This window comes from Gallus gallus, chromosome 6 (genome assembly GCF_016699485.2).
Source record: "Gallus gallus isolate bGalGal1 chromosome 6, bGalGal1.mat.broiler.GRCg7b, whole genome shotgun sequence".
Lineage (NCBI taxonomy): Eukaryota > Metazoa > Chordata > Aves > Galliformes > Phasianidae > Gallus > Gallus gallus.
Window position 1 is genome coordinate 31,473,381 of NC_052537.1, and position 25,506 is coordinate 31,498,886.

General features: G+C 41.4%; 1 long non-coding RNA gene across 16 annotated transcripts in view; it reads right to left on the bottom strand.

Moving 5' to 3' along the window:
• Nucleotides 1-949: 949 nt before the first annotated feature.
• LOC107053719 overlaps nt 950-25,506 on the bottom strand; it is a 173,928-nt gene continuing 149,371 nt past the window's right edge. For 6 of the 16 annotated variants that reach the window (XR_006939688.1, XR_005860916.2, XR_005860917.2 and 3 more), the window contains 8 exons: nt 25,060-25,223; nt 18,079-22,649; nt 16,493-16,766; nt 13,561-15,150; nt 10,453-12,975; nt 9,851-10,003; nt 5,696-7,185; nt 950-3,800 (listed from right to left, as the gene is read on the bottom strand). This is a non-coding gene — a long non-coding RNA (uncharacterized LOC107053719). Of the gene's footprint in view, nt 3,801-5,695; nt 7,186-7,620; nt 8,093-9,850; nt 10,004-10,452; nt 12,976-13,560; nt 15,151-16,492; nt 16,767-18,078; nt 22,650-25,059; nt 25,224-25,506 lie in introns of those variants that run through there. The other 10 variants (XR_005860921.2, XR_006939689.1, XR_006939690.1 and 7 more) reach the window with 8 other exon arrangements.

A 25,506-nucleotide genomic window follows, 5' to 3' on the forward strand; every position in this document is an offset into this window, starting at 1 on the left:
CTGTTGTTGTTATAGCTTCCTAACTCTTGCACCCTGCTGTGTGTCTCCTGGCCACGTGGTGTCATCCTCTTTTGGAGAGAACCCACCCAGAGCTGCCTCTCATCCAACCTGCAGACAGGTAGTGACACTTCCAGCCCTACCTGAGACAGATCTGAATGCAGAGCAGTTCAGTAGGAATCCACCCCTGCATGCTCAAATCAGTAGAGAAACAGATGTATTCTTTTGGTAGAAGCATCTAATACTTATTACCAGTGTTGAGAGTCTGTAGTGGTTCTGAGAGCCAGCTCAGCGAAGGACATGGTTTCTCTGGACCACGTGTGTGTCCTGTTGGAACTTTCAGTGGTCTGTGGCTATGGGGGAGTTTGCACTTAACAAAAAGCATCTCGTTTGCTAGATAGAATTCTTCAGCTAACATGGTAGAAAGCTGTGAGAAAGCACACAATGAGTCCCAGGTTGAAATCAGTCTCAAAACCACTGGAACAGGTTGTTCAGCTTCTGAAGGCTGTTTTGCCTCATCTTTCTACAGTGGTGCTCCCTTTGTACTTGTTTGCCTATGACCTTGAGCAGGCGGTGAGATGCTCTGAGCAATGAGTATTGCTGAATCTCTCACTTGCACATCTAGTCTGAAGCCAGCTCAGACTGACAGAAGTTGCACCCCAGGAGAATAATAAATTGCTTGCTTAAACAAAGATGATGTAAACTGGTGATGTCAGGGGAGCTCTTTCCTAAAGCTGTCCTGGGTTCACTGATGCAGTCTTTTCTTAGCTTTCATCGTATAAAAAGGTCTAAAGGAATGAACTTCTCTGAGCCTCTGTTTTGATCCAGCAGCAAAGCTGGGGCACAGGGCTGGGCCGCATCAGTTCAGGACCTACCCATATAACCTAGCATAATATGCAAAATACTGATAGTAATATCACAAAGGAGGGAAGAAAAAGCAAAAGCAAATATATATATTATAGATTGTATGTATTTTTGGCCTTACTACAGCAAGAAAATTTTCATAGGAACCAAATGTAATGTTTGGAGGGATGCCTCTTTGTATGCTAACTACGTATTTGTCTTCACATATCTGAATTGATCAGAAAATAAGAGGACCATAATTGTTTCATTTCAAAATTTCAACAATTGCATTTGTTTGTAGAGATATTTGATCAGCCATGCAACCATGGTGAAATACATCTAGATTGACAGAAATAGTTCCTGTTGAGTATAGCCCTCTGTCATACCAAATTTTCAGTAAAAGTTATGTTAAAGCCATTTCATCTGAAAGTCCTTAGCAATTATAATCAGTCATTTATTTGGAGAACTTCCTAAGTGTACTTATTTGTCAGTCTAAAGCTTCTTAATCAGTACCTTGAGAGTGAGCAGGAGTTGGACTCCGGTGCTGGTGGATCCCTTCCAGTCTGGAAATTCTATCCTTTCAGATATTGGCCAACAACCACAAAACCAAACCACTGTTTGTGAGGCAGGTCTATGGCAGGGACTGAGCACTGCATTGCTCCAAGAGTTGCCCTCATCTTTGGTGAGGTGCCCAAAAGGACAGTGACGATTTTAACGTTGTGTAGCTCAGAACCTATTGTAGCTTGAAGGAACAGAGGAATCCCAACAGCAGAAGACTTTCCCTTTTTCTTTTCTTTTTTTGATTGTAGCCCTTCATGCACCATCAGTTAGAGCCAGTTTAATTTTGGTTTTAATCAGTTGCATTTCTGGCTGTTGACTCATCTGTTCTTCAAGATACCATTTGATGCTACTCATGGCATTTAACCCAATGTGATGTACAGTGCTATTTGTTCCTTATTTATAAGAGTACCTGGTTTGCTCCTGGCAGATCTTCCCCAGTCTTTTCTTGTTGTAGAGCCTTCTCAATGATGACATGTTTTTACAGAGGAATGACTTGCACTGAAGGCTTGGTTCCCCCCCAGAACTTCTCCTTTTCAGGTCTCAGCAGGATTACATCCCAGCCAGCTCTTTCCTTAAGTTCCGTGTGCAATTCAAAGGTTTTCTAGTCCAGTGTCTCTGTGGCAGAGGGTTTTATGGCAGGTAATTATCTTGGAATGAATACTTGGTTGGGTTGAAAGGCCTCAATTAAGGGCCTTTTGATTTTGTGGTTTTTATAAAATTTCTGTGTGTGAATCATAGGCTGCCCTTTGATTTTTGTTTTCCAAACTTCTCATTATTTAAAAAGTGGGGGCTTTGATCTGAATAAGATTGTTACAGGTTCTCTGTGGGATGCCAGTTCAGGATTCAGTAATAAAGTTGAGGGAAGAGTTAATTGCTTGGGCTCAATCCCATACCATTGTTCTGTCCCCTGACTCAATAACCACAATCTTTAAGCTGAGATAGCTGATGGGAACAGTTGCATTCATACGAGGTGAATAATCTCCAAGAGAGCTTTTCACATCCACTGTGGTGCATCTTCAGGGTGTAACAGAGTGTAGCTTTACTGCAGCCAATTGAAACAGCTGAGGATTTGCCCAAAGATTTCTTGTGTACCATTCCCTCACTAAATTCATTCATGGTAAGTTATTCAAAGGGAATGAAGTGAAAGGGGTTGTGGTAGAAGGGAAGGGAAAGGAAAAGGAAAGGGAAGGGAATTCATATTTGCTTTGAATCTGTGTAGAAAAATGTTGGATTCTTTCCTGCAGCTTTGGCAGTTTCTGATTCAGCTCTGGCAGTAATTATTCAAAGTGAAGATGGATCCTGTCTGAGAGAGATAGGAAAAAAACTACACATAATTCCCAGGGAGTCTTGACAGTCTATGCAATTAAACTGATCTCTGACATCTCTGGACAGTGGGAAACGATGGAAATGAAGTTCATATTTGATAGAAATAAATTCTTAAGGTCACAATGTTTCTGTATCTGCCCCACAGTTGCAGGAGGTCATCTTTTAGAAAGATACCCGATGCAGATTTAGACCCTTATTTAAAATCACAGCTTCTGCTAAAAACAAACAAACAAATAAATAAAATGCTGCATTTCCAGCTTGAATCAGCCTGGCTTCAGCTCCTCGCCACTCATCAGAGCACAGCCAAGGGCATCTCTGTGTGTTGGATCCAACAGAGGGATGCTGGGCATTGGCCAGGTCCCACCTGAGTAGAGCTGGAAAGCTCTGAGCTGGAGGAGCAGTCCCACTCATCCCACTCACCCTGCTCCCCAGACCCCTACTGGCTCACTGCCCATGTGCCACAGGCACAGTGGGGAATGAAAGCCCCCCACTGAAGAACTGCATTTGAGTTTTGCTGAATGGTTGCTGGTTCCTCCCCACGTAGATGTGCCTTCAGGAAGGCATTGTTTCACCCGTGTTGATCTGAGAGCTGAGCTGAGATTTTCAGTCTGATCTTATTTCAGCAGCTGAAAATCATATCTGAACTTCCCACAGCAGTGATTCTTTCTGTAAAGACTCTCATCAAACAGTCTTGTGTGATATCAGCTGTGTTATCTACCCAAAGCAGGAAAGTCTAGACTAGGCTACATTTAGAACATGTCCCATGCTGCTAATTGATAGAAAGCAATCACTCCAACCTGTCCTTAGCAGCACATTCTGAGGGTCTTTCTAGACGTAATGAATAAGATGACCCGTTATCTTTCTAATGGCTATCAGTGGTTAAAATGGAAGCTCAATTCATGTTTCAATACAAGTTAATACCTTTTACGTTATGTACTAGAAATACTTTGTCACTTTCTGATCAGTCCACAAGCCTGTATTTCTGTTGAGAGGTGTTTGTTGAATCTCACGGTCCAGGGAGAGTCTTCTCTTCTGTAACCCTCAGCTGGAGCGGGCAGGTCAGCAGGTGAAAGCTGAATAAAATATATCATTTTGATAAGAAAATGCAGTTTCTTTGGACTGATTTTTTTTTTTCCCATAGCAGTGCAGCTGATTCTGACTGAGACTTTTGTTTAGGACTGCAACTCAGCCAGGTGAGGACACCAAATGGGCAGCCCAGCAGTCCCACCTTCCTGTGAGCACCTCACCACCGCGTGAGTACATGGCCTGAAGTTTTTGCTTCCCGGCTGCATATTTTTTTGTGGGGGGAGGGTGGGAATCCACAGATAACATTTGTTTTTCTGATCTTAATAGTTTTTCAGAATTCCTATTTTCTTGTCGTTTCTAACTGAAGTTCCCCTTTCTGGCCTCTTTCGCTTTCTCCCCCCATTTCCTTCAGCAGTTGGGATGGAGACTCAGGCTTAAACCCTATTACACCTTGAGTTGCTGACTCAGTAGATCAGAAAAGACTTTGGCAACATCTGCTTGTGATCCTGTAACCAGATCAACAAAGTTTGAGCCAGCACAGGGATATGAAGTGAAGGTTGGGAGCACAAGGCATTAGCCAATACTATTCTCATCATCTCCAGAAGTTTTCTCTGAAGTGGTTTATCCAGAGTCCAAACTGGATCAAGCCAAAAAGGGAGTGCTAGCTTTAAGGCATACATGGTATATACTTAATAAAAGGAAGCTTTCAAGAGAGGAATGTATGAGATAATGCAATCCAAGAGCAAGAGTAACTCGTGCTTCAACAAGTAATACGCATTTTAGTGTCTGTAGCTGATAGCCTGCCCCTACTTGTCCATGCTAATTATCTCCTGCTAGGAGAATGTTCAGCTCCTACTGATCAAGAGATTCAATGCTTAGATGAAAAACTCCTTAGCTGCCAGCTAATACATTTCCAAATATATGTGACTTAGTGAGTCAGCATGTAGACACGTCTACTGAGGTTGGTGTGCAGTCTCCAGTTGGATAGCGTAAGTGTGACAAAGAAGAAAAAACTAGACTAAGAACAAGACACATATCAAATCTCAGAGCCAAACCAACATGATGTGTGATAATATCTTTGTCATTTGGCATCCTGAAGTAAAAAAAATGCCAAGGCAGATTTTGTAACCTACACCAGACAAGGCTTTCTTAAAAAAAGACATAGACATGCTAAGAACAGGGCTGATTGTAGGTTGATTGTCCAAGGGCAACAGAGTAAGGGGCTTGCTTCTCATGGTCTCCCACAGTATAATTTTCTGTCTGCATTAAATATGTTCACTGTCTGTATCAAGTACATTTTCTAGTGCAGCTGAAAAGACATTGCTTTTTGAGTCTCAGTTGACATCCAGGCATTATGCCTTGTGCAGCCATAAACTCCTCCACGCAGATTATACATCTCAACTGCTAAAAGCTTTTGTTAAGAGGGAAAAAGCATGTTCCTGAGCTAGTGGAAAGAACGAAGGTGAAAAACATTTCCTGCTTCTATAAAATATGCATTTGAAAATACAATATTTCATTACAATGGTCATTTGGAGGCTGCAGCTGCGTTTTGTGCGGTCTGGTGTTGGAAACTCTCAGAGTGGAGACAGCACAGCCTCCGGGGCATCCTGCTCCTCTGACCCTATGAGGAAAAGCTTTGGTCCTGGCATGTTATGGCACTTGACTCTGGTTATTTGAAATCATGAGATAATGTAAGAACAGTGGCCCTTTGACACTCCTCTGTTTCTGTGAGAAGATGTGGCCCTCCGCCATCTGTCTTTGGAGGCAGTGCTTTGTCACTGGACGGCTCTTTTTTGGGAGAGGATTTATCCGACCTCTTCTAATGGACCTATTCCATCTAATAATAAGTATTTCTGGAAGGTAAAGCAAGTAGTTGGCTGGACCCGTGGTGAAGACAGCAGACAGGAATTCTTGCTTTGCAGTATTTCACAGGGGGTCTTACCTGGAGGGTGCTCTGCTGCTGCCTGTTTGATGCGTCCATTGAGTAGGGTGGGATAAAAGAGTAGCTGAGTTTTAGTGCAGGATGGAGCTTCTGCAGTCTAGTCTGTGTCTAAACTCCAGGAACTTTCCTAAGAACTTTGGTTGCCTTTGCCATTGCAGTTTGGGGTTTTAGAGGCTGTAAACACGTACTTCTCATGGGTTACCTGCTATGAGTTTCAGTCTTGGCCATGGACATCACTGTCTGATCTGCACTGGGGATAGCAGTAGAGAATTTTGAGGTTTTTTTCACCTCCCATGCTGCAGTGGAGTAACAAAGAACTGAAACTGTGCTCAATGTGTGTTTTAACTTCAAATCCTGAAAATAGCTGACTAGCAGCAAAAGCACGCTCTGCAGTAGCGGTATGTAGAGCCTTAAGTAGTTGGCACGCAGTCATCTGATGTTTCACTAGGGCTCCTCACACACACTCCAATTTCAGCACTTGTTTAACTGTTTGACTGACCAAAGCTAAGAACTCTGAATACTGAATAATCACATCTCATGTTGGTACCTGTATAAGTATGTGTATATTATTGACGCTGGATGCCTGGAAGTCATTTGAGCTCTGTAGGTAAATCCCTGGGGTTGTTTTCTCTCCTTCCTTCTCTTCCTTTCTTTCTTCTTTTAGAATTTATCTTAACAGATTATATACAAATATCAGTATCTATTTGTTGGTGGAAATATGGAAGGTAGAAATTCAGAGCTTTTTCGCTGGTTGGCGCTGACCTCTTTTGTGGCCTTAGGAATGACACGTATGTATGTATGCAAAACATGGCAGAAATATTAACACCTACGAGTCGTTAAGCTTTATGGCCATTGATTAAGAAAGCCTTTGAAGAGGTATTGCGATCCTTTGTATTAAAAAATATGATGGTATAGTTTAAAGACTTTTATTGTTGTTTACATGTTGACATTAAAATAATGATTTCATTTTCTGACCCAAAGAAAAACTGTTGAAAAAAAATCCAAATGTTTGTCAAAAAGTAATGTCTGTGTTTATGATGGATCTTTTCTGTAAAGATTAACCAGGTAGGAGATGTAGACTGTTTGAAAAACTCTTTGCGATAGAAAATGTGACTGTAAATGTAACATTTTAATTTTAAAGCATGTAAGGAAAGAACAGCGGGTACTCTGAAAATGGGTACTCAGGAATGGCCTTTACCTCTGCAGTCTTCTTGCTATGGATGGGACTGCTCACATGAATGGAGGCAGTGAGACTGGATCCACGGTAAACACTTGAATTAGTGGGATAATATTCTGAGCGCTTTGAAATGCGATTCAGGTCACTCTAAAACATATTTGTAATTCACTGGAAGCGTTTGCCATTCCCAGGTTATTTGTCTTTCTCTATTGGTTGTATTTGATACGTAGTGTACAATAATGCTGTGTGGAACACAAGTATTTCCCACTCATTTTGAGCTCCTTTGGTTAAATAACCATAGTTTAGAACACCACTAAAAACAAACAAAAAAAGAAAACAAAAGTCAAACCTTTTCAATTTCTGTCACGACAAAGAAAGCACTGAAATCTCAGGATAAAAATGAGAAATAAAATACGTGAGGTTAGCCTGAACTATGGCATGGATTCTGAAATGTTCACATTTCTATTTCCAGAAATGTTATTTGGAAGACTCCTGTGGCAAAAATTACATTACTAAAATGATATTTAGGTGGAATTTACAGAGCTATGCCAGAAACATTGATATGGAGATCTTGCTTTTGTGTCTTGCATCTTTTCCAGGTTCTGAAACAGGTGTGTGGTGCCTGGTCACCCCATGGAGCTCTCGCCTCCTTCTGGGCTATCACTGCACCTGCTCTACTCTAGACAACTTCATTCAGAATCTGCTGTTGCCTTTTCCATGACGGACTCATGGCTACTGCATCAGCACAGAGGTGGGTGAGTGGCTCTTCTTTGCCTCCTTAGCTCCCACTTCTTCCAGGATTGTGCTGCTCAATCCAGGCCCTTAACTATTCTGTGCAGAGACAGCTTCAGCAACAGAGATAGGGTGATGGGTTGTGCAGCCATGAATACAGAGCAAAGGGGAGTCAGCCAGGCGTGTGCTCACAAGACTTTGGAGGTACTCCTTTGGACCCCATCACTGTTGTTTCAGTCAGTTGGAGTCAGCTCTCTTAGACTCTTCCAAAAGATGCAGCATGTTTGTTAACAAAGCGATAGATGCTTTACAAAGATCTCTGTGCTACGCAATTCGTCACTCACTGAGGACCTTGTTTCTGCAGATATATCTCCTAAATGGTGCACTTGGCATCAGGAATAGTCCTGCTGAAACATCTCATCAGTGCACATACATATTTATGGTTTGTAATAACACATTTGCATGTGAACCAGTTGCTGCTTGGCTTCCTAAAAGAAATGTTTAAGAAATTGCTTCTGTACCAATCCATGTTATGATACTCAATTCCTCACTTCTTCAAAACATATTTAAATTTCCATGTGAAGCATATTGGCTCTACAGAGAGCTGCTTAAGAGTCAGTGCTGCGCCATTAATGCCCTGCCAGCACTTCTGTATGTGTGCATGCGATGAATGCACTTGGGATCAGATGGTGCTGCTTTGGATTGAACCTGAGCTTTGTGTATTTCAAGTAGAATTCTTGAAGCAAAGAGGAACCTGGTGTGAGGGACAGGGGGAGGGCACAGCATCAGGCCCTTTACTTTCTTCTTCGCTACAGCTACCTCCAAAGACTTTATTTTGGCTATAATGGTGAACAAAAATTCATCACTCATGTAGGTTAAAGATCTTATCAGACAAAGTTTAGTACAGAGCGCATTTTACATTCAAGCTGTGAACCCTTGGAAATAGGGGCTTATAAGGACATTGTAGACATAGTGTTTAGCATTGCAGCAGAGACGATGCCAGCATGGTTGGCTAAAATAATCTTGTTTTTAAGGTAAAGATTTGGATCTGTTTTTACACAACAATGCCTTGAAAATAGAGGGAAAACGCTTCTTAGGATGACTCATAAATGTGCTTTAAAAATGCTATTAAGATTTAAGGCATAATGCAGATCCTATAAATCTACTCTGCATTCTTTCACTGGGAATGAGTGACTTTTATGAAAACTAGGGATTATAAATCAAGAGCCTAAATAAGGGTTGGTTTTTTTTTTTTTTTGACATGTAAATATAGATTATACATTAGCTGAGCCCTGCCTTGCCGGCCTTGTGTTTCCACCAGGGGCAAGCAAAGTGAGCATTATTCAGCTGGGCACCAGTTTTACCTTGTAAAAGCCAGTTAGCAAAAATGTAGGGAAGCACTGCTGCTGGGGGATAATGGTCAGTGATTTGGGAGGGGGAACTTTCTGCTGTCTTGCTCAGTCCTGCTTTTTCATCTCCCTATTCATTCACCTGCTGTGTAGGACTGTGTGTTTTCAAGGCAGTAACCATGCCAATCTCCCCTTCAGAACAATGAAACATCCTTAGGAAATGCTGACAGCTTTCCATTGCGCTACTGCAAATATATACGACCATTTGGACCTCATCCTAATTCGTTTTTCATGTCATATCCTGTCCCCACCCCATAATTCTTGGGTGAAATCTGGTGCAGCAATGTCCTCCAGCCCCCAGCCCCTATCTGCAGCCCGGGCTCATGGCAGCAGCGGTTTGCTCAGCCTTATCTGCCCTATGCTTCTATATTTAAACAAGGAGGGCTCTTTGTTGGCTGAACTTATATAAAACATCGCTTGCCTGGATGGCTGACTTGTAAAGAAAGGGCATCTATGACTTTTATGCGGCATTTCAAAGAAGGCATTTAGTAACATTGTAAGACAAAGAAGGGAGTCTGTCTCAATGCACAACTGGCCGGCTAATGATTAACTTCTCAGTACTTAATGGGTTTGTGGCAGAAAAAAACCAGCACTGAGGTATTGCTCAGCGTTGTGCTAAGGAGCTTGTCGCACTAAAGGGATACCAGAAACGTGCAGTTGGTGTAAAATACTCTGTAGTTCAGTTCAAAATAGTGCATAGCTATGATACTTGCAAGTGCTTTTGTATTTAAATGCAGGAGAGAACACTGGGCCTCGTGTGTGTGTGTTGGTTTCCATAGAGTAATACTCTTTTTGCTCTTAATTTCTACTTCTTAGAGAACTAAGAAGATTGCTTACCTTCCTTCTAGCTACTCCAGAAGTTGCAGATAACCACTTCTTCTTCCATCTGTGGATGGTTTGGGTAACTCTTAGCCAGTACAACAAGAGGCAATAAAATCCTCTGCAATGTTTTTACATAATCCAAAAGCATTTCATAAGTATAGACTTAAGCTAGGGAAAAAGGCAAAACAAAACAGGAAATCGTTACAGGAGGTGTGACTGTTTCATTTGTAGTGATTTTATCCTTTTTCTAAGAATCAAATTAACATAAGGCAGCTCTCCAATTGCCTCTCTTTATAGGAAATAGATGCTATCTTTTCCTTTCTTTTGGCAAGAAATTCCTTTATCTGTAGTGAGTTTCACATCTCCCTTGCTCGGCCATAGCACTCCATACAGTGCAATAGCACAATAACAGCCTCTTGCATGCAATTAAGTGTGTGTATGCCTCAATACTATCCCCGAGGATTGTCCGAGGAACCAATGGAAAGACAGGAAAATAGAGAGCAGGGAAATATTTATGTTTTCTTTTAGCTGAGGTTGCAGCTTTCATAGTTGCTACAAAACTTGTGTTTTCTTAATTCTCATCCATGAGTCTCATTTTTGCTGAAAAAAACAGGTACCTTTTATGTCCAGTTTGTTTTTAGGGACAAGTATTGCAAATGAGGAAGAACAGGATGTGTTGACAGTCAGTTGAAAGACCCAATGTTGAATCTTCTTGGGGATTGTTGTTATATGCACTTCTAATTGAAACTGTGTAGAAGTGAGACTGTTGAAAAGAAAAATGTATATATCTTTATGTCAACTATAGGAAACTGCACACAGTACCTTTGTGCCTGCTGTGGTTTATAAAAGCAGCACCACTCAGCATGCATCTTACCCAGTAGTCATGATCCTGAAAATGGTTCAACAAAGCGCTGTCCCCGTTGCCATTGGAACTGCTGCATGGCTCTGGCCTGCTTACATTTTGGCCTAAATTTCTTAAAAGGTGTTTGAACTTTTGTGAACCCAAAAAGCCTGTGCTGAGGACATGGGGCTGTGATTATTAAACACTTTTTCAATGTCTCTAACAGCTTTCACCCAAAGACCTTAGGACACTTGAATGCACTCGTGATTAACTGCATTCTCTGCACTTTGTCCCAGTAGAAAACACCTGGGAAAGCCATGTCAGCTCTGAATATACTTTCCCAACACGAGGACACAGTGGAGCAGGACCTGGACCAAAATCTAGTTTAGAATACTGCAGACACCGAAGCGGTTCTGCTTTCCAGCTCTGTGTTTTGAGTGGCCCTTTTCTTTACCATGATTTAAATCGTTAAAACCACTTCCAACCTCCAGACAAAACACAGATACAGTACAGCTCACCACCAGATTTTTGTGATGATTATACAATGAGATGAAGTATGGGTGTATGATTTGAAGACACGGTTTCCCATGTTTTCTTTTCCCGTTGCAGGACTTTGGAGGAGGAGAAGGAAAGAAACTTTCCTATTGCAACACACCATGTAGAGAAATGTACTGAGCTCTGCCCTAGTGTTAAGATGGCAGCAATCACAGGTAGATGTCACCCATAGTCCATAGTCAATCATAGGATCATAGAATGGCCTGGGTTGAAAAAGACCACAGTGATCATCTAGTTTCAACCCCCTGCTGTGTGCAGGGTCGCCAACCAGCAGACCAGGCTGCCCAGAGCCACATCCAGCCTGGCCTTGAATGCCTCCAGGGATGGGGCATCCATAGCCTCCTTGGGCAACCTGTTCAGTGCATCACCACCCTCTGTGTGAAGTACAGAGCTGGCGCTGGGCACAGTGCTCATGTTTCCTCTGGGGATGTTCTGCAGCACTAAGGGACATGGTTTGGTGGTGGCACTTGGTAGGTGAGTTTGATGGTTGGACTTCAATGATCTTGAAGGTCTTTTCCAACCCAAATGCTTCTATGGTTTTATGAGTCTATAAAGAGGCCCTTGCCAACCTCTTGAAGAAGAGCAGTATTAGTCACACCACACCACAGGTGGCATTTAGATAGTGATGGCTTTCTTTTTAAAACAAAAAGTCACGTTTGTGCTGTAGCCCAAGCTGCAGCTGGTTTTGCTGTCTAGGTGACTGGATTTTGTTTGTTTGAATATCTCTGAAAGCAACTGTCAACGCTGATGCTTGAAAGTCTACTTCATTCTTTCAGTATTTAGAACACAGCTAAGCATAAAACCACAGAGTTGCACAGCCAGAGCTTCCTGCCAGCTCTCTTACGTGACTGGGATTTTATAGCGATATCACACCTAGGTGTGACTGACGATTCATAAAGCCCCAGAAGTTAGAGGTGGGAAAGATTGTTAGGTCACCAGCTCCATTTCCCTGCCAGGGTGGGATATGCTGCAGGTGTTTCTGCTCTGAGACTCAACAGAAGTGCTGTGCCAGTGCTGGTTGTCATTAATTATTGTCCTTGGGAGCTCAGGACTATCTCCTGTGGTGCTGAGCACTGCCTCCTACAGCAGTGAGAGTCCCATTGCTCTGTTCTTCCCACACTTGGGACATCACTGTTTGAAATGTGATCTCCTGTGATCTCTCATCCAGAAGACTGGAGGACAATAAAGCACATGGATTAACTGTCATATACACATGGCTGGTGAGAGCTGGACAGCAAGCTGTACCCACTCTACATGATATCTTAGTCTGTCCCTGCCTATTTTTCAGTCTGGGAGCACTTTCCTTTTGCTATAGGGAAGCTCATTCACAGTTAAGTGTTCTCTTCCCCGTCTTAGTAACTGAGCGTTAGATAAAGTCACTGGAGTCTTGTATTATAATGTTTTCTGAAAAGGATGTTTCAAGCTATTCATTACTAGCTAGATTTTACATTTTGTTTGTACTTGTAGAAGTAGGTATATTGTGTGTGTATGTATATGTGTGTGTATATATATATATATATGCTTCTTATAATTGTAAGTAAGAATGAAATTCTTTCACTATTTTATGAGACTCTTAATACATCTGACACAAAGAAACTAGAATTAAAGCAAACAGTATTTCCCTTTTTACCACAATATGAAACCTTGTTTGCTCTCTGACTGCACATCAAATGTTGACATTAACTGGCAGATATGCCACTTCCATGCCAGGGTTTCATTCTTGGAACATGAGACCAGGCTGATCCTGTGAAAATAAATATGAAAGAAAACACATTCAGTGAAGTGCTCAGCTCATAAAGGCGCAGTGCTAAGAAAAGTGGGCAGCCACCTCCACCCCCTCTGAGCTCACTCTGCTTGCAGCTCCCACTTCCCAAGATTTGCATTACAGTTGTATTTTCTGCAGGTAGCCAATATGACTCCATTTTTGTTCAGTTGTACAACTCCAGTCTCCAGTTCCCCCCAACCCAGTGCCATGTTTTGAATGAACTCTTTTCTACATACTGCAAGTATTGGTTCTGTGATTATTTTTCAGCCGCTTCTGTTTCATAATAACCTGGCACTTCCTCAGTTTGCTTTGTTACAAACCTTGAGACTTTTGTGTTTTTGTAAAGTGTTCTTTTTCCCTTCTCTCTGTCATCTAGTCCAACTCCCCTGCAATGAACAGAGACAAGCACAGCTAGATCAGGTTACCCAGGACCTGATCCAGCCTCACCGTGGAAGTCTCCAGGGACAGGGCATCAACCACATCTCTGGGCGACCTGTTCCAGTGCCTCACCACCCTCACTGTAAAGGAAGTTACAAGAAGCTACTGCACTAATAGAAAACTCACAGCAACTCTTTTGGGCTGACAGTCTTGGCTATGGAGCACCACTTGGCTCTACTCAAGGAGGGCCATCACCAAATTCAGTCTTTGGCTGTAGGCGGGGACAGTGGCAGCCAAGTTCATTCAGCTTCTGTTATCACCTTTGAACACATCCAGTCTGATGAAATGGACGTACTTTCTACTGTCTCTTCTGTCCAGACTCTGCCAAAGAGGAATAAATAATATCAATTCTGCCTGCCTTATGCATATATCTATCTGCTCCATCCTTTCTCTGAGGATTTAACAAACTCAGGCCTACACTTCTCTGCAGGCAGTCCCCCCTTCATTTGTTGATACTCTGAGCACTGTGTGAACCTGCTCCTTCCAGGCTCAAGGCTGAAGAAAGGCCAGATGAAAACAGGTGAGTAACTGCCTAAAGGAAGAAAAAGTATAGATAAATTCTCTTCCTTGGGATTGCATTTAAAGCTGAGTAGGGAGTCCTGGGTTGAAAGGTTAGAAAGAGAAGTTATTTTTGTTTCTGGTGGAGTTCTTGTTGGAGGAAAGCGTTGAAACGAGAGAGCTTTGGGGTTAAGAAAGTTTCTATGATCAAGTATGTGGTAGCTGAGAATTTGCTTTAAATAGTTCCAGTATAATCAGTGAGCAGGGAAATTAATTTCCTTTCACAATGATGTGGTGGAAAGGCAAAACGTTGGGTTACATCTCAGACAAAAGGAAAGGTAAACGCTTTGCATTAAATTCCTTCTGCATTTCCTAGTTTTACAGACAGCTTTGAAATTTACAGTGTAGATGCAGTGGTTGGAAGTACACACTCACCTTGCCTGACCTCCCACACAACACCAGCCTTTGAATCTGACCCTATAATTTCTGCACCAAGCACCTCTCTCTGTTTGAGCTACAACATGCCTCTTAGATATCCATCTAGTCTTGACTGGGAGACTGCAAATAAAGGAAATCCATCACATCCGCAGGTAGCTGTGTTTAAATCACTATGATAAGCCTGTATATCTAAGGCTCTTCCCAAGGACAAGACAGCAACAAGAATTTGCAGTAGAGGCCAGCACTCGTGGGAGGGTGAACATCTGCAGGTCCAGACATTCTGTTCACAAAGCTCTGAAACAGGGAAAGCACAAAGCATTGCTCGAGGTGCCACACAACATAAATGTAACATTATGGAGAGGACTTGCTCAGAAATGTGTTCTTCACAAAGTTACAGGACTTTGATGGAGTAAGTTGGTCTTCATGGCTGACAGGTGGGAGACTAGACAAAACTGATTGCAAGCCAATTAAAAACAATTTGGGAAAGTGGGGTGTGTGTGTAATGCTACCTGTGAAAACATATCCCTTTACAAATCATCTTCTTCCTGTCCAAACTAATACATAAAATGTTGTGACAATATTTCACTTGTGTTTTTGTCATGGGGGGTATTCAAGGGTTTAGCATGTTTCAATCTTTCTGCCCTGTGTGTTCTGTGCTCTCTGCGTGGTTCCTCTGTCCCAGATCGTACCGCAGACCACCCAGTCATCACTTAATGCATCCTGAGCTGCAGACAGCTGTCACATCCCTTCTCCTCCTTCAGCATCCTTGACACCTGCTCCCTGGAAGGGAAGACACAAGGTGGTTGCCACCATTACATTCACTGTCCCCTCTACACTGCTTGTTAAAAAAACATAGCCAGTTTCTCAGACCTAAGCATGAACTTTGAGGGGGACCAATTTCAATGGCAGTAAGGCATTGTGCTTCTTATATTACTGAAAGCAGCATAGCTCTTATCAACATCTGAACAAATTGGCTGACTTGAACCACGCAATGGCTGTGTATTCTTTCTATATAGACCTTTTGATATGTTCTAACATGTTGAGGAATTTTATTGTCTTTCTGTGTTTTCTTTTCTCTCATCTTTAAACCTGTACTGAAAGCCCCCAAATCCTTACATTTTTTGCTTAATTCCTCTTCTGTCTCCTACTCTTCTAAATACAGACCTAAGCACACATCAATCAAAGCATAAATCCCAGAGACAAACACATTGCCCTTGCAGCTACTGGGTGCAGCTGGGTGGCAGAACCTCCCATGGCAGAACCAAGGCACTGCCCAGACCTCAGCTGGTGCCCATCACCCCAATTGCTCCATCTTCATTGCATTTCACTGGGAAGGCTTTCTGCAACATATGTGCTCATTCTGTGGAATAAGCCCTGGCTGACTCACTCAGAAATAACAGTAGGATTTCCTCTGAGGGGGAACGTGTGTAAAAGTGCCCTTTCAGTGACTCTACCACCTTTGGATACCTGCTTTCACTTCATATTCCAAGAGTGTTAACTTGTATATTTCCCATACTATTTTTCCTTGTCTTATGTTTGTTGTTCCATCAGTGAGCTCTGTGAAGTTTTAACTGTCTGGCTTTACAGTCAATTCAGTTCCATCTTCTCTTGTTAGATTTATTTTTTACCTGAGTTAACTTCCCCCACTGCTAGTTCTTTAGTTCCTTTGTCTTGTGCTGTTTTTCCAATTACAGCCATCCAGGAGAGATTTTGCGGTGTTTAAGATGGCTGAGGTAACCCCTAGGTTATATTGTTCCAAGTGTTTCAGTGTTCATCCAGACCACTCGAGCACTATGTTTGCTTTCATACTACAGAAAGAGCTGTTCCATGCTTTTAGTGCATCTCGGGACAGAATGGCCACTATTGTTCCTAAATGGCTGCACAGGCATCTGAAAGCTATTCTGGTTAATTTAACTACAAAGGCACAATGAATCCAAAAAAATGTAGGAACCTTACTTAGATTCAGGAAAATCTCTTTCAAGGCTAATGAGATTCCCCGTGCCTCTCAGAAAACTACCCAAACAAGTGCTCCGGTGTGGGTTTTCTTCCCCTCATAGAAGCCTCTTAAAAGGAGAGTGAGTGGGTCACCACCAGGTCAAGAGCCTGTGGTTATGAACATTACCTTTCATTCACTGGAATCAGTCATCACACAGCCCTGCATGATGTTGGGTACAGCCTTGTGTCACCAGTCCTTCAATATGAGGTAAGGTGTTTATGGGTGGCAGCACTGAGTGTGTGGCCCGTAGTTGTATGCAGTGCAATAATTCACCTCTTCAATCCAAAACTTGGTTAAAAATGATATAGAACAACTTTGTAGAGGAAGTACAACATATGTTTTTCATCCAGCATTTCAAGTTATGGGCAGTTTATCTAGCAGTTGTTTAAATGCAGTTGACCTGTACATTGTGAATAAAATGACATTTTAAAAAGCTACTAAATGCTTCGTATTAAGAAAGTACAAGTACCTATCATCATTAAAATACTTAGGCCTGAGATGTAAAGAAAAAAAAAAAAAAACAAGAGAAAAAGGTGAAAGTCTTCAAAACTATGTTTAAGCCATGCAGAAAAGATTATGCCATGAGGAAAAGATTAATGCTATTCATCAATCTAACAATACATCAATTCCAATTATTTTAGTCTTTGTTAAGAAATAATATCTGAGGATACACAAAACACCAAAGTTTACCCTTCTGGCACATAGTGTGATTAATGCATTTAGTTAGTAGCCTAGTTTCACGAATATGGACACAGAGGTTAGAAGCACCTTATAGCCTGGTAGGTGCCTATACCACCTTAATTTAGCCCACGCAGCTCTTGTTAAACTTCTATTATTTGCAATACCATTCTGAAAAATTATAAAAGAGTTTGAGAATTTAGGAGTCCTATATGTAACATCCCAGTACATTAAAAGCCCTCATTCTTGGGTCTAGCTGCTGCTTGGAATTAACAGACCCAGAAGTGAATTAAATACAATTTTTTGTGCAGAATAACAAGTATGTGCTCTACAGAGCTGTACGCTTCAAGGAGTCTATTGTACCTAAAATAAAATTCCTATCTCAGCCAGTTATGAGGGAAAAAAACCTTTAGATTACTCTCCTAGGGAAACTTTGGAGTAGTGTTCTTCCAGGTCATGAGCACGCTGGTAGATGTCAATAGTTACTAGTGCTCTTTGCTCATGGGCTGTTGAAACAGATAAAAACTTTTAAAACTACTCAGTAAAGATGGTACTTCCTTCACCAACCATTAACTATTTAAACGTTAGAAGTCTATTACAAACAAACTACCTATCCTAGGCAAAGAGGTAGGCACCAGGTGGCAATTCTCCCCACCTATTTATATAGGGCTGTCTGAAGACAGGGTGGGTACTAAAGCACTTGTTAATCTCTCTTCATGCATGAGAAGCAGAACTTACCATGCTGTTAGGCAGAGCATAGAAAACATGAGGCAAAATCTTTATTTTCCAAGAGCAATTAGGTGCTAGTGAGGTTCTTCCTGGTTTGGGGCCCTGCTTCTAAAGGAACGGGCTAGTTTGGCAAGTGCTGGCCTATCCCGTGCATCATGATATTTGTAACACTATAATGTGATGGAAAATACAGCAATAATAGCAGGGTAGCAATGACTTTAGCTACAGCAAATGAGAACAAGTCTAAATGCAGCAGCCATAGATCAGAAACAAAGAAAAATACACAAATAAATAAATCTGCTTACCTTTGGAAAGACTCAGGTAGGTAGAAAACTCTAGGAAGATATCCTTGCCTCCACTGCCAACCCTTAAATGAGGGCTGGGAAGGGGTGGATCCTGGCTCCAGTCCTTCTGATCACTCAGCTGCATTGCATGCACCTGAGCTCACCTGAGTTGGCCCTGCCTTCCACCAGGTGCTCAATCACTGCTTCAAGCTGTGACTTAGCATTTCCACTACAATATTAAAAAATAAAAGCACTGAATTTGGAAGGCAGCATCCAAGTAACTCCCAGTGGTTTCTAAATCATATCTTAAAGAAAAAGAAACTATAAAGAAATTAAAAAAAAAAATAAGGAAAACAAACAAACACCAAAACAACATAATGCTCTTCCTACAATGAAATTCACAGATCGAGGTAGATTGTACTGCCCAGTGCTACCACCTGACATCCAGTTCCCTCCCAGACCACTTTGCATGCCTGAATTAGAATCATAATCATGGAATCATAGACTCCTTAGAGTTGGAAGGGACCTCCAAGGGCCATTTAGTCCAACTCCCCTGCATTGAATGGGGCCACCACACGTAGATCAGTTTGCCCAGGGGATTTAGTTATAATTACTTATAGCTCATGCTGAGAATTCAGAACCAAATCATGTTCAACCTACATCTACTTCAGGTTAGATGTGTTCTGGGTCTGTTTCTCTAGGTCTTGCTTTGACCACTTGTTCTCTTTTGATTGGTTAACACAACATTAGTAGTTATTATTGAAGCAAAATAAAGTTAAATCAGACTTTTTCCAAAAGGTGATGGGAATTATGGACTCATCACCCAGGAAAACTTCACCAGATACAAATCAAGCTGTGGTCACAAACCGTATAGAAGGCTTTTTCGGAAATTTTCTTTCAGTTGTCTTAATTTTATGTATCACGAGGTGCTTAATAAGATGCCGTGTGTAGTGCTTAAATGAGCTGCTTCTACTTTACAAGTGCAATTACCCAAAGACAAGCCAGGTTTTGTGTGGATTTCTGCTGGAACGCAGCAGGTGGTAGTGCGGTCAGTGCCAACTATGACGGGGCTGCCCGACTGGAAAGAGAAGTGGAGGTGAAAAATGTTACCACATCTCTGGGTCACCTTTCCCCCTCCAGAGCCTCCCACTCTGAAGGGAAGTCTTGCTGGTCAAAGGCTCTCATTGTGCCCCTGGTCGATCTAAATAACATAAAATGTTCAGTGTGGGTGGGCAGTTAAAGCTAAGGCAAGCACCCTGCATTGCCAAGCATTGGGCTTTTTTAAGCAGGAGGCAAGATGCATTTCAACAGATGCTGTTTGAAAGAAATAACCACAAAGATATAGGAAACACCTGCAAGCCTTTGTTGTGTGAGTCTCTACCATGGGGCCCAGCAGGAGCGTAAAACCCACCTGTACCTTTTGCACAAAATTGTTGCTTCAACATCCATAAAGCAGGAAAAAAAAAATGAGACTGTTGATTGGGCATGCTTTGTTTGTGAAAATGAGCTCAGGTTCACAGTGATTGCTACTGTGAAAGTGTACAAAAATTTCATCTCCAATATTCACAGAGGACTGGTGGAATACAGGAAGGGCCTGAAGGGTTGGTTGTCCCCTCCAGAGTGTGGCACACCTGCACCCACCTGTGGGACACCACGCTGGCTGTGTATCTTTTGTGCTTTAGGATTTCAGCCTCAAGATTTACTCACTGACATCCCCACAGACACATGACTGTCACACAGCAGCACCGTTTCATCAAGCACACTTTGTCTTGGCTAGTTTCATTTGGTGGCTTGAAAATATCAACTTGAGTGGGGAGGAGATGGTCATCTCTATATGGACAGGTAACTACATAATATGTTTTAATCATATGTAGATTAAGGCTAGAAGGGAATATTATGATGATTTAATCTGGCTTCCTGCATAGTACAGGCCAGACTAAAATAGTAAATAAAAGCCTATCTTTTATAAAGAAATCAAATTTTAAAAAATTTAAAGATTAACTGTTGGGGAAACCATACATGAGATATTCCTGCAGTGATGGGCTGTTATCAAGGTAAAGTTGTCACCTTTCTTCCAGTCTGACTTTGTGTAGGCTTCAGCTTCCATTCTCAATCTCACAATGGTTTTGTCTGATACGTTAAAAACAAAAATCTCAAATATCAGAGTATGTGGTTGTTTTTTTTTAATCCCTTCTGCTCTATGGTCTAGGTAGTCTCCACCATTGGAGATCTAAATAAATCTAGCTTCTATTATTATTCCACATTTTCCAAAAGTTGTATTATTACTGTATCTGCCTTTTGGCTTCTCTCCAAGTGTTTGAGTAACAGAAGTGGAAGACTTTTTTTTTTTCCAGATTTGGCCTTTTAATTTCTCATTTCCTCTACATTTCTTTACAAATTTGGTTCTAAGGTGGTTGACAGAGTAGAACCAAAAACTTGCAGAAACTGGGAGCTGCTGCTCAGTCCTGCATGCAGTAGTGTTGCTTTCAGAGCTCTGCTTCATTTCTAGACATGTTTCCAGCTGATGAGTTTTTGTGAGGAGCAGCAACATGGTGAGCATGCTGACACCAAAGAAGAATAGAAAGAAACCAGGGCAGCCCTTCTCCCTGGGCTCCTGTGTGCCCTGGTGCTCATGAACACAGATCAAAGTACAAATGGCATTGCCCTGAGGGAGCCTTGTACTCACCAGGTGGGTCCAGTGCTATGAGAGAGAAGCTTTGACTTTACACATCTACCTCTACTACAGCTCTTAGGAAAATATCACATTAGTGCTAGCTGATGTCATCAAATCCCTATAAAAAGCATCATAGCAACAATCTGAGGTCATGGCAGTAGTACATCTTGGAGCTGTGGAGGTCTTGGACTACACAGGTATGTTTGTTATGTCAAAGACCTTTTCCTGGACTCTAGCTGCAGGTTCTAGCACGTATTTGTGTTTGACAAGCACACATAGCCTGTCTCTGCCCTGATCCAAGCAAACTGGAAGTCATGTAACCACAGCTGGCATGGCAGTAAGTCTAAGAGATAAAAGGTTGAGAGTCTGAGGTAGGATTGGAATAAAGCTATGTCTGCCTGCAAAAAATACTATGCATTCATGCACTTTCAGTCTCCCCGCCAAAAATATAAAAGTTTATAGGATGTATGAAAAAAAAATCACTTCCCTGCATCAACTGAAGCTAATCTGCATCTTTATAGGTTTCAACAAATACCTGGTGGAAAGATCCCTGTTGGATGAGCCCCAGCATGTGGCTCTTGTCAAAACTTACTACATAGATTTCATCATCATGAGACATTGATCTGTTTCCTGTGTCTGCTTGCAGTCAGATCTATTTACTTCGGTCTTTAAATAACCTATTGCTGTACTTGAGGGGTTTTTCTTAGCCCTGCAGAAGTAGAAGGCAACTGGAGTTCTGATTCACATGTTGTAAGTTAGTTTTTTTTAGCATTCCCATTGTGACTTATTTTTAGAGAGTATGACCCAGAAAGTATCAGGCTTTACTTTAGTAGAGCTCTCAGTGATGGACAGCAGCAAACCCATCCTTTCAGTGCTGAACTGAACAGGTTTGATCTAGAAACAATTGCAATGTAACAAATGGGGAACCCCAGGATGCCATTTTTACAAGTTTGCTTCTTGTAAAAATCTTCTACTCTTTTACATTTGGTTTCTCAACAAAAGAAAGGCCTCCTCCTTTACTGGAATAAAAAAATTCTCTGGGCAGCCTGGTCTAGTGGCTGGCAACCCTGCACATAGCAGGGGGGTTGAAACTCAATGATCACTGTGGTCCTTTTCAACCCAGGCCATTCTATGATTCTATGATTCTATATGAAAAATGGAAAAGAGAAAGAAACCATTTAGGGCTGAAGGAATGCTTACAGATCCTGTGGTTTTGATAGGTTATAAAAAAATAAAGATCAAACACCTGAGCATTTGAAGTTTTCTTTCTTGAATTGTCAAAAGTCACATATGGATGTATCTTGATCTTTCCTTGTAAGAATAAGAAAGACAAGGTATATACCCTTCTCTTGTTCTAGGCCATGGCTCTGAGTCCCACATTGTGATTTGGACAACTATTTCACTGTCCTACAGGAGTGAGATATCTTCTCAAAGTTTGTTCTCTCAGCTGAACTCTCCACTGCTGTTATATTGCAGGAAGAAGAGATGTGCAGTGCTCTGCATCTGTATCCAGTAAAATACCACTAAATTTGCTGTCCAGAGGCTCATCTCTTTGATAGGCAGAGAGGAAATAAATGCCCCAGTTGTAATGATCTCTTCTTGCTCCCACTTCTGGGACTACAGGCATCGTTACAGTTGCAACAAGGTGAATCAGGAGAGAATAACAATTCTAAAAGCATGATGTATCACAATCTGAGACTGCTGTTCAGTTCTGTGTCTGCTTTGGCATCCTCCAAAGCGAGCATGGTGGTGATGGCTGATGGCTGACTTGATGATCTTAGAGGTCTTTTCCAACCTTTTATGATTCGATGATTCTGTGATCTTACTTAGAGGAAGTAACAGTATTAAACATTTTCTTCCCCTCTTTATTCCAGGCATTGTTCTCAAAATGTAGTTTGTTGCATGATAAAGATCTTTGCTGTCAGGGAGAAGAAAGAGTTACATGAAAATTCTGCTTTGCTTAAGGAGCACCATTCCTGAAGGTTTAATAGTTGTACCACTTTAAGCAGAATGGACTTTGGCCTGCAGAAAATGACAGGCTTGGTTTCGTTATGCTATTGATAAACAGAGAAACTACTTAAAAAGTTTTCAAAATTCTTTTCATCTGACAGGTAACTGATAAATCTTCTTGGATTAATGGATCATTATACAGGATATCCCTGCAGGCTAAGGTTCTGCTCCTTCCCTACTGGCAAGTTACAGCACTGATGAAGGTATGCAAGTGCCAAAAGCATCTCTTCTATCTTGATTGGTGTCACCCAGCAAAGTGCTGGAATACCAAGCAACCAAAACAAGGTCAGTTGCCATCAAAAGCCTGTCATGCTGGCACTGAGAACTAGAACTATAAAAAAGAAACATCATTTCTATTTCTTTGCACAGAAAGTGATGTTTGTATGTTTATCTGAAGGATGTTGTTTATCTAAAGATTATGTTTATCTTTGGATCCTGATCCATAACTAGAGCTGACATTCAAAAAAATAAATAAACAAATAAATAAATACTGAAAGTACCACCAGCACCAATGTGAAATAGCTAATTAACTTCACACTGGGCTTTGTTTCCATTTGGTGGAGGTCTTATTTCTAATAGTGTCTGGATACCACTGGAAGTCATGCATGGAGCTGCTTGCCTTTTTCCCTACCAGCAATAGCTCTCTTCTTTCAAGGATGACAGGCCAATATCATCCGTAGGGTGTACTGAGCTCGTGCCAGCAATATTTCTCCTTTATGGATCAAATAGCAGGAATTGCAATGAACCTTCCTCAAATTCTCTTTCAGGATCTCCTCCAGGCAAAACTTTGAGGTTTGCATAACTCTGAAAAGTAATCTGACTTCACTTTGGCAGTGAAAAAGATGCCTCTTATTTTTGCCAAGCAAAAATATATTTCTTCTTAGCAACATCTTTCATTGCTACTATGTCATTTCTTTCTTATCCTTCCCTCTCTCCTATTTTTTTCCCCTATTGCTGTGGTTTTTCCTTCTTTTAAGGACATTTCTACATATACTGTTTCGGGCATGCTGAGAGTGGTATATCAGAGTGTGTGAATTTGATGTGGTCAAGAAAATCATTTTACTTTGTGTTCCGAATGTGTTGCTTAGAACTGAAAGATGGTATGAATAAATGGAAAAATTGATTTTCCTTCATTTCTTGAAGTACTCCCAAAAGAATCCCTAAGGACTACCCCCCCCCCCCCAAAAAAAAAAGGAAAATAAGAATGTCCCTTTGTAATTAGAAAGAGAAATGTGTTTTTAATATAACACTGCCAGAATAAAAGCAAAGCAGCTATCATCTTCATTTTTGATCAAGGCAAAGAATTTCTGTGATGCTTTTCATTTTCTCATATGAAATATTAAGCTCAGTTTGGAGACAACTACAGCCACAGGGATGTCAAGAGGCGGTTCTTTCTGCCATTAGAACTTCATAACAGCAGCTACAGAAAGCTTAGATCAGAATCTCCAACATCCTTTGGGCGGTTTCTGGAAACAGTTTGTGTCTCAAATGTGGATACTGCTTTGCTCCCCCCAAAATTAGATGTGTGTATGTTCTGCTCGGTAGCTTCTTGCAGCATTCTTGTGGGTTCTTGGGAAATTCCTGAATATAGCAAGCCCTACAGTGATCACCTCAAAGTCCTGACGATTTTCTGTGTTCTGAAACATCACAGATGTGCCCTACCTTTAAGTCCAAGATGCCCATGAATTGATTATTCTCCCCTGATTCAAGCTTTTATCTTTTGAGGAAGAGGAACGAGAAAACCATTGAGCTGCACATTATGGATTTAAATCAAGAAGTGTCAGAGGGGCTGTGCAAAGAGGGGTGCTGCTAAGACAGGTTAGGAAAAGGTCAGGCTGGATCACATCGATCACTAGTTACAGCTTTAACCATGCAGAGGAAAATCGCTAAGGCACAACAGCAGCAATGCACAGCTTTCATCACAACTTTGTCAGCTCTGTGGGTGATGGAGTACAGGTTGTGAGTGAGTCCTTGATGTTAACTACGGTAATGCCCCATGGAGTTAAAGTTAATAATAAAGAGGGGAACAAGAGAACGCCATGTTGTACAAAAGGGGCAGGCTGAAGTGATTTATTGGCAGGGCTGAATTTTTCATTATGATGTAATGGGGGAAAATTTTTAAAACACCAATAATTTTTAGTTTTCTAAGTTTTCTATGGTTAGAGATGAGTGCTTTGCAGAAAGAAGAGCATGCAGAGGATGTTCTTGCCTTACACTGCATAATTATTCCATAGTGAAAAGTACCTGCTCTATTCTGTGTGCTCTCATCAAGCATTTACTCTCTAATCCTTCTCATAAATTAAGCAGACTGTACTCACTCACTGCTCCTCAGAGTTTTTTGCTGCTTGATGTCATTGTGCTTAACTCATCCTTTACATCAGGGTTAATCCTGCCTTGCTTCACTTTAGTGCTACCCCTGCTTAATTTTCTTAATTGTTGTGGTATACAGGTAGTTTTTTAGAACTCTAAAATCAAGACATCGCTGAAACAAAAAGAGAACCTCTGTTAATAGGAGCAGAAGAGTAATTTCACTCTTTTCTCTCAGTAGATCACATTCATAAAGAGAAACTGTAAGGAGGAAAGAGTTCACTCTACATAAGGTCACTTTTAAGGAGAAAACAGAATCAGGAAACAGATTTCAGTACATTACATCACAAATACAAAGCATACCACTCCACACAAAGGGATGGCATGATGAGGGCCTCTCTGTACCATTACGTTTCAACCAAACAAAAATTGATGAAAAAGATTGTTTTCATAAGCCA